Source organism: Phoca vitulina, unplaced genomic scaffold (assembly GCF_004348235.1).
Source record: "Phoca vitulina isolate PV1807 unplaced genomic scaffold, GSC_HSeal_1.0 scaffold19, whole genome shotgun sequence".
Classification (NCBI taxonomy): domain Eukaryota; kingdom Metazoa; phylum Chordata; class Mammalia; order Carnivora; family Phocidae; genus Phoca; species Phoca vitulina.
The window spans coordinates 29,868,585-29,885,869 of NW_022589722.1; the positions used below are offsets into that span (position 1 = coordinate 29,868,585).

Genomic DNA, 17,285 nt, shown 5'->3' on the forward strand with positions numbered 1-17,285 from the left:
TGGATTCTGGTCTGTGGAAGACCAGGAGCCACAGAGCAGAGAGTGAGCTGGGCTGATCTGGGTGTCGGGAAGTTATGCCCAGCACCCGGGAGGAGGCCGGGACCCCGGCATCCAACCGCTGCTCTTTGTCAGAGAGCCTGACCGGCCTTTCCAGGAAGGACCGACGGACGGGAAGATACGAGGAGGAAAGACCCCACGAATGTCCAGAGCGTGGCTGGGAGAGGCAGCCCACCCTGTCTTCTCCCTTGCCTGCAGCATTCCCTGGTTAGGAGAAACCAGCGTTGCCCAGAGGCAGCTCTCCCCAAGTCATTTGAAAGTGTTCCCGATTGAAAGCAGAACAGTCAAAAAATGGAATTCAAACATAGTCAAGCCCTCCCTTTGCCTGGATTAGCTGCCAGGAGTGTAATGATTTTCATTAATACCATCAGCTTTCCTCAAACTTGATTATAATTACTCTCAAGCTACATTCCCCTACGCGGTGTGATGCTGAGTGAAATGTACATTAATCAAATCAACTGATGGCATCTGAATGCTGATGGCCTGAACTCACAGCCTGCGGCCAATGGGAGAGGCCAGAAGGGGGTGGCCGGGCGCCGCTCTCCCTGGGGCGGGACATCCGTATGGATGGAGGAATGAATGAATACTAATGCCTTTGTGATGAGCCTCCTCCCGAAGCCACCCGCCTGCCTGCCTGCTTTAACAGGATCGGTTCGCATTGATCATCTGTTGGGCCCTCACCACAGCTCCTGCTGGCAGGAATATTGTTTGCACTTTCAGCCAAGCCAGAGCCTTAGCTCAGAGAGGTCGAGTGACTTCCTGAAGGTCACACAGCATGTTGGATGGAAGTCAGTTTTAAACCAGAGTCTGGTGATCTTTCCTCCACATCCTGATTGTTTCCCCTGGGAAGCAGGGTGGGTAGGGCTGGGTGCGGGAAGGAAGAAATAGAGAAAGGGGGCAGAGGAAGTGGGAGGCATGCTTCCTGGCCTGGCCACACTGGAATCCCAAGCACTGGCTGACACCTGCCCTACCCCTGCAGGTGACAGTCCCCTCACTCAGGGGCCTCCTGTAACTGCCCCCTGTGTACTCTGAGTCCATTTTAAATGCAAATGTGGCTCTGGGCCCTGAAGACCAAGCCCCAGCCTGCGTCAGCTGGGACTCCAGCTGCTTGCCAAGACCCCCCGACCCACTGCTGTGGGCACCCTCCCCAGACAGCTCCAGGCAGGGTCCTTTTCTGGTCTGGGGGTCTTCAGGCACATGGAAACGGTCCACTGCCAGAGCTGAAGGCTGACAGGTAGGTCTGGCCCTGTGGTAGCTCTTCCACCTGCCTGGCACTTGCCTGGCACCTCTAGGCCTCAGCTTACTCGTCCGTAAGGTGGGGTGATGAGAGCTAACCTTTGGGGGGCATTCAGGATGAGGGTGCAGAGGTGCTTGCTCCGGGGACCTGGCATTGTCTCTGAGTTAGTGATCTTCCGTGAGGACCTGGTTGCCCCCCGCAGACTTTCTAAATGGTGAGAACATGTATTTCTCTCCTCCTGCATAGGCATTTTCTGAGGCCCAGGCCCTGCAGGTGCAGAGACGGAGGAGGCTGGCCCAAGTCACATGCCTTGGAGGACCTCACCGTTCTGTGCCGGGGACACACCCAGGGCTGTGGAGCTGGGCCTCGGGAACGGGTGCTGAGACGCACCACACATCACTGTGCAGATGGAGGGGCGGCCAGAGGCTCCCCAGACCCTGCTCTGGAGCCCAGAGAGTAGGGAGCAACCCAGCACGGGGGCCAATGCCTCCCGGCCAGCCAAGGGCAGCCGGGCAGAGTGATGGCACAATCATGCGGCTGTCGGGTGACTACCTGACCGCTGCGCTGGACGAAAATAAATAGCTCAAGTCACGCCCCCCAGCCCTGCCCCGGCTCCCCTGAGCTGCCAGGGAGTGGCTGAACCACACATGCCTCACAGATGACGGGGAGGACAGGGCCTCCTTGCTTAAGCCGAGGAGAAAAGCAATGCCTTAATATTTCCTTTGGGGGAAAGAAACAAAAACATCCGTAATGCTCCTTGCCAGGAAAAATAGCCGAGGGCACCCTGTTGGGGTGGGCTTCCTGCCCAGGATGGCACACGGGGCTCGGCACTCTGCCCTCCCCATGCTGGGGCCTCCAAGCGCAGAAAGCTTGTGCATAGAGAGGTTGACCACCGAGGCGCGCCGGCGAGGGAGGAAGGGGCGGCTGGTTGGCTCCCTGTGGGTTGGAGAGCATCGGCTGCTGCGGCTGGAGCCGAGAGGAAACGTGGGTCTCCCTGGTGGGGTCTGATGAGTGCAAAGGGCGCCACTGGTCACGGTGCAGGAGTCAAAGGGCCCATTTGGGATGGGGGCCTCGTCCAGGCACTCCTCTCTTGTTAACCAGAGTTGCTGGTGACCGTGACCTTTGAATCCCTCCCAACCTGGAGCCCGTGGGCCTAGGCGGGTCCTGCCTGGGTGCTGAGTGACCGGAGAGAGGCCAAGGCATGCAGGAGAACCGTTGGGATGTTCAGAAGACTGAGGATTGTTGCAGAATAGAGGAAAATAGTCTAGCAGCTGGGCTGACGAATCACACAGGCCCCCCCTGGAGAGCAGGGTTGTGTTCTGGAAGACGAGGAAGCCCCCCCCCCCCCCGCCCGCCGGAACGCAGGACAGAACAACTCAGAGGCAGAAGTGAGCCAAGGACCAGGGACCTGGACACGGGATCTTGGGATCCAGGAGCATCTGAGAACAGCTCCTGAGACAGCGAGTGAGGGACGACGGGGAAGAGAAATCAGAGCTTAAGAAATAATGATGGAAATCATGATGGAAGGAGATTTTCCCCAGAGCTACTGCCAGACGCACGCTGACAGATCCCATGTGCCCGACACGTGTGCGCGGGACTGACGCTGGGGAAACCCACACCTGGTGATGGTCGGAGGAGAACAATAGCAGAAAACCCGGGAAGTGCACCTGCGGAAGAAGCAGTCCCCGGACGAGGGAACAGGATGAGACCTGGATGGGACTTCTCCCCATCAGCCACGGAAGCGGGAGGACAATGGAGCAAGGTTGGCAGCGTTCGAAGGAACAGTCTGTGAACAAAGTTGTATGCCAAGGATGAAAGCAACAGAGACTTCTCCAGACGAGGGCGAGGCAGCGGGCTTGCCCCACCCCTGCACACACACGTACGTCCAGGCCGTGTAGACCCATGCTGCTTGCAATCACCAGGCCAGGAAGAAGGCAGCGGGCACGGGGCGAGGGGCCCGCCGGGCCATGCAGAGCAGCAGTCGGGCCAGAGAGCAGGTCACAAAGAATCCAAGTATCTGTGGAGCTGAGCCCTAGGCAGGTTCTCCACCCAGAGGCATGTTTTCAAGAGCTGGGATCATACTTCCTAGTCTGCAGATCTAATCACACTTCATAGTTCCTCGGGGCATGATACATAATGCTTACATCATAAGCCCTGTTTATGAATTTCTAACTCACAGATGCGGTGTACTGAGAAAACACAGTGATAAATGATTCCACCTGGAATGAAGCTACCTTCCACCTTGACGGGGGAACAGCCCCGGGGGGAGGGGCAGGCGAAGAGGGAAGGAGTCGGCAAATAGAGAAGCTGAGATCCACGTCCCTGCTTGGGGGACTCTCTGCCCGGTGCCTCCCGAGGGCCACAAGCACTGGGGCTGTAGCCCACGGTCAAGAGCAAACTAGTTCCTTCTCTCATGCAGGAGTCAGACGAGAAACCCAACAACACAGGAGAGAGACACCAAGACTGGCCAAGAACAGCCAGGGCCACTGGGTGGAGACCTCTGGGAGGAGAGCACCTCGCGAGGCCAAGCAGGGGCCGCCCTCTGGGTGTCGGGAAGGAGCCAGTGGGGAACAGACTTCCTGCCAGGGAACAGCCAGAGTAGGACCAGGCCTAAGGCATTGTGAGAGACAGTAAGGCTGGGCTGGAGGTGGAGATCCCGGAGGGTGGGGAGACCCCAGGGCCAGGCCACGTGGGCTCTGGAGGCCACGGCGGAGTCTGGACTCCACCCTGGGTGCTGTCGGTGTGTGTTGGGAGGTTTTAAGCAGGGCCCAGCCCTGCTCCGAGGAGCTCCCTCTGGCAGTCGGTGTGAGGGACAGATTCAGGCAGCGGAGGGCCGCGTGGGGAGGCCATGGCGAGGCCAGGCGCGGAGTCAGGGAGGCCGGTACAGAGAACACTCCAGCCGGAGGTGGAGGCGCGGGGAGAGAGAGACGAGCGAGCGTGGGCGAGCCAAGCCTCACGTTCAGAGGAGGAGCGGCAGATACTGTGTAACGTCGATAAGAAAGAAGGGCAAGTGTATTATTTAAAGTTATAAAGAGAAGCGCAGAACTAGAAGCGAAATCGGAGAACAGCCGTTGGCTCATGGGAGAGGGTCTGGGCAGGAGGATGGGCGCGGAGGCAGCTTTTACTCTTCCTTTTTACACATTTCCATAAGATTTGCAAACGCATTATACATAACCATGTGCCCATGCAAGTTTTTTAATTGAAAGGAGGGGTGGGGAGAAACTAGGAAGGAGCAGTGGGGTCCTCCTTTCAGAGTGAGAAGCCAGCTTAACATTAGAGGAGGGGACGAGGTCACCGTGGGTGGTGCACAGAGAAGTTCATCCCTCCAGGAGGTGGCCCTGAGGCTGAGCCTACGGGACGAGGAGGCGCCAGGCCTGGGGTGGGGGCAGTAGCGACGGATACGGAAAAGAACAGAAGGAACAGCAAGTGCAAAGCTCAGAGGCCAGGAGGGATGTGTGAGGTCCCCCACGGAGGCAGGAGCGAGGCCACGGAGGAAGTGGGTGGGCAGGATGGGGGTGGTGGGAGAGCTCACCCAGGGCCGGGGGCTGGAACTTCCCCCTGCGCATTACTTGTGAGATTCAGAATAACATCACAACAACAACGGCGAAAGCTTGTTGACCTCACTCTGTGCATGCCCCACGCTGAGCTTAGCACATGATTATTTCATTTGCTCCTGGCGACAACCCTGCATAATTTCGCCCATTTTACAGATGAGAAAACTGAGGCTCAAGGGGTGAATTGGCTCACCCAGAGTCAGAGGGCTGGTAAATGGCAGAGCCGAGATTGAAGCCAGGCAGGCCGGTGGCCAGCTCTCTGTCGCCATCTCTTGCAGGGGGACAGGACCATCCGCTGAGGATCCCTGAACTGTGGCCACCTGTCCAGCGGGCTGCACCAGCAGAGACGAAAGCCCCACTCCTACCAGGAGGCTCCCTGGTCCTGGACCGGCCACATGCTGGGGTTCCCTGGGAGCTTGAAATTCAATTACAGTATAAATGCATTTAAAAATCATCGGAACTCGGAAGCCTTCTGACTGCAGAAACAGCATCAGGGAGCGAGGCAGGATGAGCCTGCTGGCTTCTCTGGGGCTGCCTGCCCCTCTTTGAGGAAATAGTTCGGAAGTGCTCACTGAGGCAAAACAAAGCAGCGCCAGCATACCGGGAAATAATGGATGCTAAACACTGTTTCTTAGGCCGACCTGCAGGCACCCCGCCGAGCGAGGGCAGCCAGGCACCTGCAGCCTCCTGGAAAGGATGAGCCAGGCTTCTCCCTCTCCAAGAGCAGGAAACCGACTATTTGCCGGCTCCACACATAAACACCATGCTGGCCGTGCCTTGGGGTAGAAATAGCACAGGATGAAGTCCCAGGCCTACATCTGTGCCCTTTCTCTCGTTGCTGTGTGACCTTTGGCAAGTCACTCTGTCTCCCTGATCTATCTCCTCCACTGTAGAAAGGAGATAATAGGAGAGCTGCCTCACGGGGCTTTCAAGCCGAGCACATCAGAGAATCCTGGTAATGCAGGTGAGCTGACATGATCCTGCCCCCAGGGCCTTCCACATGCTGTTCCCTCTCCCTGGGATGCTGTTCCCTGACTTCCCCTGGCTCTCGAAGCTCTCGGCTTAAATGTTACTTGCTCATTGAGGGTGTTCCTCGCCTTCCAATCTGTTTTTTTTGTTTGTTTTTTAAGATTCTCTTTATTTATTTTAGAAAGAGAGAGAGAGCAAGAGCAGGGGGAGGAGCAGATGGAGAGGGACAAGCAGACTCCATGCTGAGCAAGGAGCCCGACACGGGGCTCGATCCCAAGACTCCGAGATCACAACCTGAGCTGAAATCAAGAGTCGGACACTTAACTGACTGAGCCACGCAGGCACCCCTTGCCTTCCAATCTATGCTGTGAGATTATTGTCCTTTCTTGAGGTGCCCTGTTCTCCGTGGATCCCTCCCCTGGCAGGGCCCTGTGGCTGTGGAGGGAGCTCCCCGCCCTGCCTGGAGGACACTGCAATCTGGTGACAGAGAGCAGAAGCCGAAACCTGGAGATTGAACACAGTGCTGGGGTCCCACAAGGACAGCCAGTTCCCACTGCTGTGTCTCCCCTTGAGGAAGGAGTCTGGTTTGCACAGAAGCCGAGGTGGGGGTATTCCAGGTTGGGGGGGAACAGGCCGGGCAGAAGCCCAGCAGGGTCTGATCGCACAGAGAAGTTGGGGACCGGGCTGCAGGCTTGTGTGAGTGCACGTGGCAGAGGCCGTGGACCCCATGGTGGGCCTGTAGACCTGAGCCCGACGGGAGTCCCCGTAAGCAATCCTGCAGCGGCGGGTCCTTGTAGCACTTAGAGCTTGCGGTTAGAGGGCAGTACACAGGGGCAGGTGGGGTCTCCGGGGCCTGTCCGTCTGGGGGCCAGCCACCGCTCCCCCGAATGCTTGCACAAATACCATGCTGTCAGTCACCCACAGGATCTCGGCCTGGACCCCACCAGCCCTGGGGCTTGCCGACGCCACCAGGTGGGGTTGGGGGCTTGGAAGCCAGGCTGACCAGGCTCCCGGCCCCTCTCCTGACATCACCGTTCTAGGGTCTGGGGCCAGCTACCTCCCTCTGAGCTTCTGTTTCCTCGGCTGCAAATGGGTCTAATGAGAGCACTTGTTGACCAAGGAGTCAGCAAGCGTGAAATCCAGGGCCGGGGTGCTCCAGGGGTGGGTGGTGGTGCAGGGTGGGGGGGAGCACAGCACGTGCAAAGACTCAGCGCCCAGCGGGGCAAACAGCCGTAGGTAGAGGCTGCAGGGGCACTAGGGGCCAGAAAGGGGGTCGGGCTTTATCTGAGGCGGGGGCATGCCAAGTTGATCTGCTCGAGAAGGATACGACGAGAGGTGCTTTCCAGAAAGAAGACACCGACCTAAGGGCAGGGGGTGGGCCGGAAGGGTCCTAAATTTGGCAACGGAGAGCAAAGGCACCAAAGAGGAAAGGCTGAAGGGGTGCTGTCCCAGAATGAAGACAGACAATGCACGTTTATCAGGCACGAGTGAAGGGCCAGGCCCTGTGCTGCTATTGACTCCCAAGCGATTGCTTCAGCATGCTCCAGATGAGGGACATGGGGGCACAGAGATGTTAAGTGCCTCACACAAAGTCACACAGCCCCGCCCGTCCACGCTCCCAGCGCGTCTCCTAACTAACCACGGGACCACACCTCGGGAGAGCCCCCTGAGCCATCAGATCCCCAGCAGGGAGCCTGTCTTACCACCAAGGCCAACCGCGGCACGCATGTCGTTACCGTATGGCCTCTAGGGACCACCCGTGATAATCGCCGCACACTATACAGTTACCAAGGCATCTTCCCCTACATCACATGACAGGACCCATACGACAGCCCCGCCCGGCATCATTAGTCCTGTTTTTCAGAGGACGTCGAGGGACCGGCCCCGGCTCGTGCGGTGAGCAAGGGTGGCACCAGGACCCCCGGCCAGGCCGGCCAACCCCCTACCACATTCTTGGTAGGTTGTGGTACCTATAACCTAACAGTTGCTACCATCCCCCAGCCTCTACTGTGTGCCAGGCCCTTCTAGAGCCTTCTCCTTTCACTCTGCCATCCGTCCCAGGAACCCCATGGTGTGGGCAGGCTTTGCTTTACAGAGAAGGCCACTGGATGCTCAGAGAGCTTGAGTTATTTGCCCAAGGTCATACAGCTACTAAGTGGGGGTGGAAGCTTGATTCAGTGAGGCTACAAAACCCAAGCCCTCCCGCCTGCATCCTGCAGAGCAGGGACCATAAACTGACGGGTGACTGAACTGGCATCTTCCTGGCTGATCCCTCCATCCTGTCAGCTCTGCCCACCCCGTTCCCTGATTCGGGATGGCAGGTCCTGGAAGAGGGTGAGTCTGAGAAGGACTGAGGGGTCCCAGCGAAGCAGCTCGATGACATGCTTGCTCTTCTCAAGAGCATTAATGAGGAGGCACCACGAGCCTTAATTGTCTCCGGGTCTTTCATCATGTAGGATCCGCTTTCTCTGCGGACCTCTGCGGAAGCTGATTGGCAGGCGGTGTGGGGCACTGGCAGGGGGCAGCTCGCCTCTCCCGGGCTGATCTCGGAGAGATCACACAGTTGGGACTTGCACTTGGAGGACAGCTTGGCCCTGAGGCACACACCTCAAAGAGCTTGCTGCCAGTGGGGCAGGAAAGGGATTTCTAACTTCTGTGCTGTTACCTGGAAGAGGGGAGAGTTCACTTTTGTGGTTGGTTGGCCCGGATTAGAAGGTGTGGATAGGAACTCTAAGAGTGACATTTAGGGGTACAGTGCACGCCGAGATGCCTCTGGGCAGCAGGATCCCTGGTTCTTAACAACATGATGTAACTAACGCAAAAGGATCTCATGGCCCCGTGCAGCCCAGTCTCTGCAGAGGGCCCCGTTCCACCCCGGACCCCGTCCTCCCGCACTCTGCTGGCTCCTCCGTCTCTCCCTCCATCCTGCTCCCAGCTCGTGATCCTCCCGCTGATTGCCTGGGCCTCATGGCTTTACATTCCGCTCCACTCTGCTCATGATCAGAATGCTCCACCACAAAGGAAAGCTCAGGGACTGACCCAGTGAACGGGTTCTTTCCCCTTCTCGTCTCTCAGCTTACTTCCCCAGTTCTGCATCTCAGTAGTCCAGGAACTGGCTGGCCCCTCCAGGCTCTCCCCGGGGACTTGAGAGAGGGAGCAGCTGAGTGGAACAAGACAATGTTCTCTTTAGCCGGGAGGAGATGCGGGAGGTTCCCCTACATCCCCATAGCATCGCCACGTCGTGGTAATAACAGTCACTGTCCTGGAAGGGCTCCTCCACGCCAGGCTCGGTCAGCCACTGTCCCTGCCCTCCAGCAGTCCCCTCTCATGGTTGGGGAAAAGCACCTGTCCTCCGTGGAGCCCCTGACACTGTGCTTTCCTGGAAGTCTGCACTGGTCCAGTGGGACTAGAGAGGAAGTCAGGACTGCTTCCTGGAGGAGATGATGTTTGAACCAGGGAAAGCTATTTAGCAGGAATACAAGTGCCCCGGGAACAAGGGAATAGCAGGAATGGAGGCAGGAGGCCAGCCGAGGGCGGGCACCGGCACTGAGGCTGGTGGTGGCTGCCAGGGGTGCGTGTCGCCACGGTTTCACAGCCAAGGACATGGTGGCCAGGGGTTCTGGGGGGCACGCCCATCTCTGCCTGCATCTCTGAGCCCCCACGCATCCCCCAAGCACCCCGAGAGTCCTGTCTGTCCCTGCAGCACACAGCGCAGGCTCACCCAGCCCCAGGTCACTCTGCTAACCCCGCGAGTATGTGCAGCAACAACCTGAGCTCCGTCCGTCCCCGGCCTGCTGAGCACACGTGGTGGCTAAGTGACTCGGCGAGGCCCTCCCTCCCTCCGGGCCTCATCTGCAGGGTGGGGATGGCCGAATGAGACACTCTGGGATAAAGCGCCCTGCAGGGGCCTAGGGAAGGGTTCACCCTGCTTCTCATGCTTCTCTGCTACACAGGACGTGGCAGGTGGCTTTGGACGAGCCCCGGAGCCTCGGAGCCCATTGTCCCCCCATCCAGGGTGACTGTACCCGTGCCCCAGGGCGGGGCCGCGGAGGGAAGCAGTAGAGAGCTGTGCTCGGCAGAAGGCTGGCATGGAGGACATGGGGAAGGTGCTTCTACAGCAGTGGCCATCGCCCAAATTACCATCTGGGGGCGGGGCAGTGGGGGCACGAGGTCCTCGAGGAGCCCAGCGGGACGGAGGTGAGCCGCTGCTGCCTGGCCCCGGCCCAGGCCTCAGAGACCCAGACGTGCACGTTCTTGGCATTAAGTGGATCCTGGGGCCAAGTGGATGGGATTAGTGTGAATGGTGACGAGGACCCAGGGCCTCTGTAGAGAGGGCAGCAGGAGAAAAGAATCAATTAACTCATTTGGTGGCTTTTGTTGTACTTTTTTGAGAGAGAAAGAGAAAATATCCCACTCATCTGCTTTTTAAATTAAGAACCGAAAACATGTAATACATTTAAATTGCCAAAGAGGACACTTGAGTTTGATATCAGGGCCACTCGAGACTGAGGGAGGGAGGGGGAAGGCTGGAGGGAAACAGAGGGTCTAGAGAGAAAAAGGGACAGATTGGGGGTGGCATGGGGAGATGGGTGGGGACTGACCCCATGGGGAGGGGGCTGAGAGGGAGCAGCCCCGGGGCGGGGGGCCCTGGGAAACCTGGGTGTGGCCCCACTGGCTGGCGCCTCCTAGAACCCGCCCCTTCTCCTGGCCTTGCCGGGTGGGTAGGAGCCTGCCCAGGACAGGCCTCCAGGAACGTTCTTTGGAAGGGAGGAAAGTTGAGGAGAGCAGGCCCTGAGCCCGCTGGGCTCTCTGCAGCTTTGTGGGATTTGGGATTGGCCGGAGGTCTGACTGGCTTCAGGCCCCGGGGGGGGGATCCTAAGGGAGATGCTCTCCGCAGGGCGTGGTCGAACTGCATCCCCTGGTGAGCGGGAGAGCTCCAGGGGTGTGGGCCCCACTCTGGGGGAGCCAGTGGGTGCCCTCCCATCTCCCCCAGTCGGAGTAGCCCCGAGAAAAGATTTCATTTGAAAACCTGCCAGGAGCACACTCAAAACTACGAGGCCATGGTCCGGCCTCCCGGTTGCCATGCACCTGCCCCTGATGGCTCACCCAGGATTAGATGAGATCCTCCCAGAGAAGTGTCTTCAAAACAACAACCAGCATTTTCTGGAGAGCTCACTGGCTCTGTGCTAAGTGCTCTGCACAAATTAATGCCCGGCATCCTCGCGGTGCCTCCACGAGACCCCCATGCACAGGTGGGGAAACTGAGGCTCACCAAGGTCTTGCGGCTGAGAAGCAGCAGGGCTGGGGTTTGAATGCAGGCTGTCTGGCTCCAGAGCTCCCAGTCCACACTTCAGGCTCCCAGTGATGGCCTCTTCTGAGGCACGATAAGGACCATAAAAAGGAAGCCGGTTCTCACCACAGGACCAGATGGCAGCTGATTAACGTTTGCTCCTCGGCCGGCTTTCCTAGCACTCCGTGCAAGTGCAAACATTCATTTTTTAAAAACATGGACTCAGTTCTTTCCCTTTGGGGCTGGAGACAATGGTGAAGCTCCCCCACTGGAGGACAGTTAGGGAGGGCAGGGTCTGGGAGGGGGAGGCACAGGGTCTCTGTCACCTCGGCCCTGCCAGCTAGGGTGTGCTGGGGCCTCTTAGGGCCTCAGTCCCCGCTGTTCGCTCCTGCAGGGAGAGCAGCTGGGGCTCTCTCTCTCCACCCTCGGCCTTCCCTTCCCCCACCCTGTGCCCGCTGGTCCCTCATTGCTCCCTCCTCCCCCAGCCCCTGTGCAAGGGCTAGCCGACCTCCTTGCACTGCCCTGCCTCCCCTCCCCCCGCCCCTTCTCCCAGCCCTCCTGGAGGACTGGCCCCATTTCATAGATGGATAAACAGAGACTCATGGAAGCTAAGGAAAGTGCACACGGCTAAAGTGCTAGAGATGCTCCTTAATCCGGCCCTTCTGGTCCTCCCTGCCTGGCAGGGGGTGAGTACAGGGACCGAGAGACCTTGACCAAACGCCTCTTGGATAGGATTCCTTTCTGTAAGACATCTCTCTGCCCGGGGTCTTTCTTGAAATCGCAGGAGACGAGACAGTATTTAATTTGGAAAAATCACGCTGTTCCCCTTTGAATGGCTGGTATTTAAAGACCTTCATAGCTTCAGGGCATTTGGGCTGTGTATTCTTGATTTTGTGAATTAATGTGAACTGGAGTATTTGTGAGTAACCTTTAAGTCTCCAGCTCCCTGTTCATGCTGCTGGATGGGTAATTCTCCAGAGCCCGTGTCCCCAGGCTCGGCCACCAAGAATGATCCAAAAAGAGCTGGACAATTATAATTCCCGTAATGAATCAGAGGTTCCTGGTTACTACTTAACTCAGAGCGGGAGGCAGAGGAGCTCAATAGAGCTCTTGGGGAGGAGCTCAGATGCAGGGAAGGGCTTCTGGAAGGGCCCAGCTGTACCCTCTGCAGGAGCCAGGCCCAGGAGGGCAGGCATTCGCTCAGCAAGTGGCAGCAGAACCAGCCAGACCAGCGATGACACCTGCTTTCCTGCCTTCAGGATGCCCTCCACCCTGTCCCCTGCCCTGTTGGAATCCTTTATGGGGCCATCTCCCCCGTGAAGACTTTCCTATCCCCTCAAGGACACCTAAGTGCTCCCCAGTCCCTGCTCCATTCCTCTCCCTGGACCCACCCCCAAGCTGGGAGCAATGCCATTACCTGGCTGCTAGCTCCCTCTCTTGACCCCCATCCTCAGATATTTACATCAGGGCCACATGGTCCTGGGAGAATCAGGCGTGCAGATGTGGAAGATGAGGCCCCTCATCCCCTGACCTTACAGTGCCCCTCGGAGAGTGGGTGGAGTCTACACCCTCACCCCATCCACTTGGGGAGGCGCAGGTGGGTGATAGCCAAGGGACATGCACAGAGACACCTTCGTGAGCTTAGGCTTGGCTGCGGGGGCTTGGCCTCTTGCTCGTCGGCTGCACCAAGAGGAAACCAGACCCCAGCCTGGGAACGTGGGGCAGACCCAAAAGGGATTACAGCCTGGAGTCAAGTGCAGCTGAACCCAGCTTGGCCCAGCCAGACTCAACCAAGATCAGCCAAAGTCTATACCCAAGAGCAAGAAAAAATACATGCAGTTGCTGTAAGCCCCCGAGATGTGGGGATTGTTTGTCACCGAGCATCGTTGTAAGCAAAAGCTGCCCCATACAACAGACACGCACCTGCGTCCGGAGCGGGGACAGAGGCACCCCTCCTGCCGAAGGGGCAGAGTTACTGGATGAAATGGCGAAATGCTCAACCCAGCAGGGCACTCACAGGGCAGATTTTACCCCCAGCATCTGCAGCGGGGGGGAGTGTGACAGAGGGCCGGGCCCCCAACCAGCGAGGTGAGGGCCGCCGCGAGGCTGGAGCCCAGCTTTGGTGCGGAAGGCGGGAGTTTTGTCAAGGCGGCTGGCGGGCACCGTGTGTTTCCAGGACAGCCTCGACTTCAGATACACATCACATCATTATTAAGTACACACAGCTGCATCGTTCTGCTGACTCGTCTCTTTCTAGAGCACTTTCTTCTTTGCAAGCGGACTGAGTGGTTAGTGTCAAGCCGCCAGCCCCCGCCCGGCATTTGGTGGCTGGCGAGTGGGCTTTGCTGCGGCTAAGGCGGGAGCGTGGCTGGGTGGCCAGGCCCCTTGCTACAACGCTCCGCATGACCGTGTCCGTGGGTCTTGGCCCAGCCACCACCCTGGGCACCTCCCAACCTTCCTGGGTCGCCACACAGGTTGTGCTGGGTCAGAGGGGGCTCTTGGGAACGGACTCACTTCAGAGGCACCGGAGGCGGGGGGAGGGCTGGGTGTTGCCGTAAGACAGGAACCGAATTAACCAGATCGGAGAACAGAGATGACTTTCCCGAGACCAAGGCCAGCGCCTTAACGGCTCGCAAGACGTAGGGCCTCGCGCTTCCCGGGGCTCCACTCGCCTGCTGGAAGGAGGGGACCCGCGTGCCCTGGACCCAAATCCGTCAGCTGGGAGGCCCGTGCGGGGCAGGGGGAGCACCAGGCACTGGGAGCAGGGAGAGGGCACTTCTGCGGGTGTCGCGACCACATCCTGCTCAGATGGGGTTGGTGCTAATGTCAGAGCCCGAGCAGCCGTGCCCTCACCTGTGCGCAGGTGTGCGTGCGTGGCTCCCACACACGCTGGTGCACACCTACTGTGTGCCAAGTCCTGGCCCTCAGGGACGCGGCCTCAAGCACTGGCAGAAGTGGTCGGGAGTTAGAAGACTCAGCGCTCCCGAGCATGCTGCCCCGCGCGCTGGGACGCCCTTCCTACTGAGATTTCCGCTGCTCCTCCAGCATCCCCATGAGGAAGGCAGCCTCATCTTACTGGTGAGAAGCCTGAGGTTTGGAGGGGCCCAGGGCTTTGCTATGACCCACACAGCAGGGGAGTGGGGGCCTCAGTTCCAACAGTGACAGCACTGCGAGGTTCTAGTGACGCAGGCCACAGGTGAGGATTGGGAATCATAGCAAGGCTGGGGCAGGTGGGCTCGACTGACCGGGCAGGATCGAGCGCAGCGGCCCCTGAGCAGGGTTCTGGGGGATACATGGGAGAAGGTCAAAGGGCACCAGCCCCAGGGACGTGAGTCTGAGTGACCGTGTGGACAGAGAGGACGGCGGCAGGGGCAGGTGCACGGGTGTGGACGTCTGACCTGGAGGGTCCTTGGGCATTACAGGAAGACATGCTCGGTCTGAGACCTAGGAGCGGCCACGTGGTGCTGTCCACGGACTACCCCTTCCCCGCAGGCCCACCCTCTCTGCAGCCAAGTGTCTGGACCCGACGCCGTGACAGCCCCGGGGCTTCCTCGGAACCAGTGCTGCCACGGGACTTGACCACAGCAGGGGCCAGCTCGCCCTCAGGCTGTGAGAATTCATCCTGATTCATCCCACTCCCCAAGTGACTCCCTGCCGGGTGCCCGGGAAAGGCTTGGACCACCCTCGCGGGTCTGGCCTGTCCCCAGGTCCCCCCAGCACCTGCCCTCCTCTGATGCACGGGTGAAGGTGGCCAGCAAGCCCCCTCGCCAAGCCCGTCTCCCTGCCTCCCCATCCTGGGCGTGGGAGGCGGTCACGGTAGCACTAATCAGCTGGCCTGTAGCGGAATGTCCTGCCCAGGAGTCAGGCACAGAAATCCATTGAGGCACAATGTCAGATTGACAGCCCCTCCGAGCACCAGGGGACAAAGACACAGAGCTCCAGTCCTGGGCCCCTTCCTCTCAAATCCGTTCCATCGGGCCTGGCTCCGCGCCCAAGCAGCCCTCACTGAGGCTCATTTCTCTTTGTAAACCTTGAACCAGGGATCTCCAGACCCGCTGGGGAACCCGTATGCCCCTGGGATTTCTCCCCATCTTTCTAGAGAATTTTCCCCAGATGGTGCTCTTGAGAAGTCCGGCTGCCCGGGTCCCATCAGAGGCAGGCTGGCCCCCACCCACTCCTGGAGCAGAATGGGGAGGCCCATCTCCCCTGAACCTGGTGCCGGCACCCGCCGCCAAAACTTTTCAGCCCGGCTCCTGCCAACCCATTAACCTGCGGTGGCTTCTAATTATGCCAACAGGAGCTGACATTTTGGCGGTGGCTGAGAATATTCAGAGCTGCAAAGGGCAGGCTGTTCCCCACCAGGCTGGGGGCATGCAGAGGGGAGAGAAGAGGCGTCACACCCCCTCCCCATGTCGGGGCTCCCTGGAGTTGAGGGCACAGACAACCCCCCAGAGCTCCCCCACCCCAGGCTTACCTCCTCCAGGGGGCGAAGCGTCCCCTTACCTGTGCTGAGGCTTGTTGCTATCCAGCACGCAGAGGGTAACTCTGGGGGTCCCGGGAGCCCGCCACCAGCCCCTTCCTCGGGAGCAGCCCTGGCCAGGCTCTGTGGAGCTCGTCCCAGCTTGGGGCGTTTGCGTGCGTGTGCCTGAGGGGGTGGGAGTGCCTCCAGGCGCCAGGGGTCAAATATTCCTGGCTGCCACCTGCCACCAGCCCACCCCAGGGGCCAGCTGCCGGAGAGGGGGTGTGCTCCGGCCGGGCTGGGCCCGCCCTCATCTGCCAAAAGCTTCAGGCGGCGGCTTTGCTCACCAGGCTCCCGCCGGCTGCTCTCCCAGGCTGAGGCGACTGGTTTATTTTTAGAGCCCGGCCCTTCCCCAGACGCCAGGATCCCAGCTGAGATTTCCAGCGGCTCAAACGAGCCCATTCCTGGGCTGAGCTGTTGCTTACTGGGAATGTTCTGGAAGAGAGATGGAGGCACTTAAAGGATGCGGTCCTCAGTGTTCTCATCTGACAAGCGTGGGGCTGGACTGGGGGGTCTCCCAGGCCCTCCGGCGCGGACGGCCCCTGGCTCAGTGGCCAGAGTGGGATTCAGCTTGGACAAGGTGCGTCCCCTCCCAAGGCTGCCTTAGTCTCCTCATCTGGAAGATGAAAGGCCGCAGCGGCAACCCTGCCCCAAGCAGGCTGGGACGGGAAAGTGGGCTGGAAAGAGGAATAGCTACGATTGTCCACTGTGTTGTCCCCAGCTGGACGGAGGTCCCTGTCTGCTGTGTTCACCATCAGAACCCCCAGGGTGTCTATTCCATGGTGGATGCACACAGTAGGTGTTCGGTAAATGCCCATTCTCTGAGATCCACTACGAGGCTCCTAACTAAACTGCAAGGTCACTGGGAGTATCATTTGATAGGTGTGGAGCCTGAAGTCTAGAAGGGTGAGGGGCAGGCCCGGAGCCCCAGGGTTCCCTCAGGGTGGCTGGGGTTCTCACTCCCCCATCCTGTCTCCTGATCAGACAGCCGTCCCCTGGCACATCTCCTTTCCCAGTCTCAGCACGGCTCATGCTGTCCCTGCTACTGTCCCGCTACACCCCGCCCCCCGGCTGTCCCTGCCGCTCCCACTCTCCCTCTCTTCTGTTGACCCACTGTGCAATGGACACTCTGGAAACATCATCTCTTTTGCAGACCAGACGGCCACTGATGGGCTCCTGGGACTCGGCCACAGGACCCCTCTGCCTTCTGCAGCTGCCTGATGTCCCCAGGGGAGCACACCTCTGGACCTCCGGACCTGCCTGGGCCTTGCTGTCCTTCTACCAGGCGCGGGGCTTGCCGCAGCAAGGAAGGGGAAGGTGCCAGGCTCATAGTAGGCGATCAGGGTTTGCTCATCCACTTTGACTCCGCTCACTGGCAAAGAAGTTTGCTAATCTGTGTGTGTGTTTGCCGAGTTTGCTTGAGCTAACAGAGCCACTCAGCCTTGGCAGGATCTGGCCCCGATGCAGAGTGGGGGCCAGGCCGCCCCTCACTCCGTGGACATAGCCCTTTACTGACCTGCAGACCCAGCCGGCTTGCCCGCCCCACCGCCCCCCTCCGTCTTCGAGGAGCCACTCTTCCTTCTGCAGCCTGCCAGGCCAATGCCACCTCCTCCGTATGTTGGGGACGGGCTGGCCACCTCCCCAAAGGGCCGGGGACTG

At 59.4% G+C, this 17,285-nt stretch overlaps 1 protein-coding gene across 1 annotated transcript in view; it reads right to left on the reverse strand.

Moving 5' to 3' along the window:
- The window catches only part of SHISAL1 (shisa like 1), a 133,092-nt gene extending 117,350 nt beyond the window's left edge, over positions 1-15,742 (reverse strand). The window contains exon 1 of the mRNA XM_032416384.1: positions 15,611-15,742. The gene's annotated coding sequence lies outside the window, so the exon portion shown is untranslated. The remainder of the gene's footprint in view (positions 1-15,610) is intronic.
- Between the last annotated feature and the right edge of the window lie 1,543 nt (positions 15,743-17,285).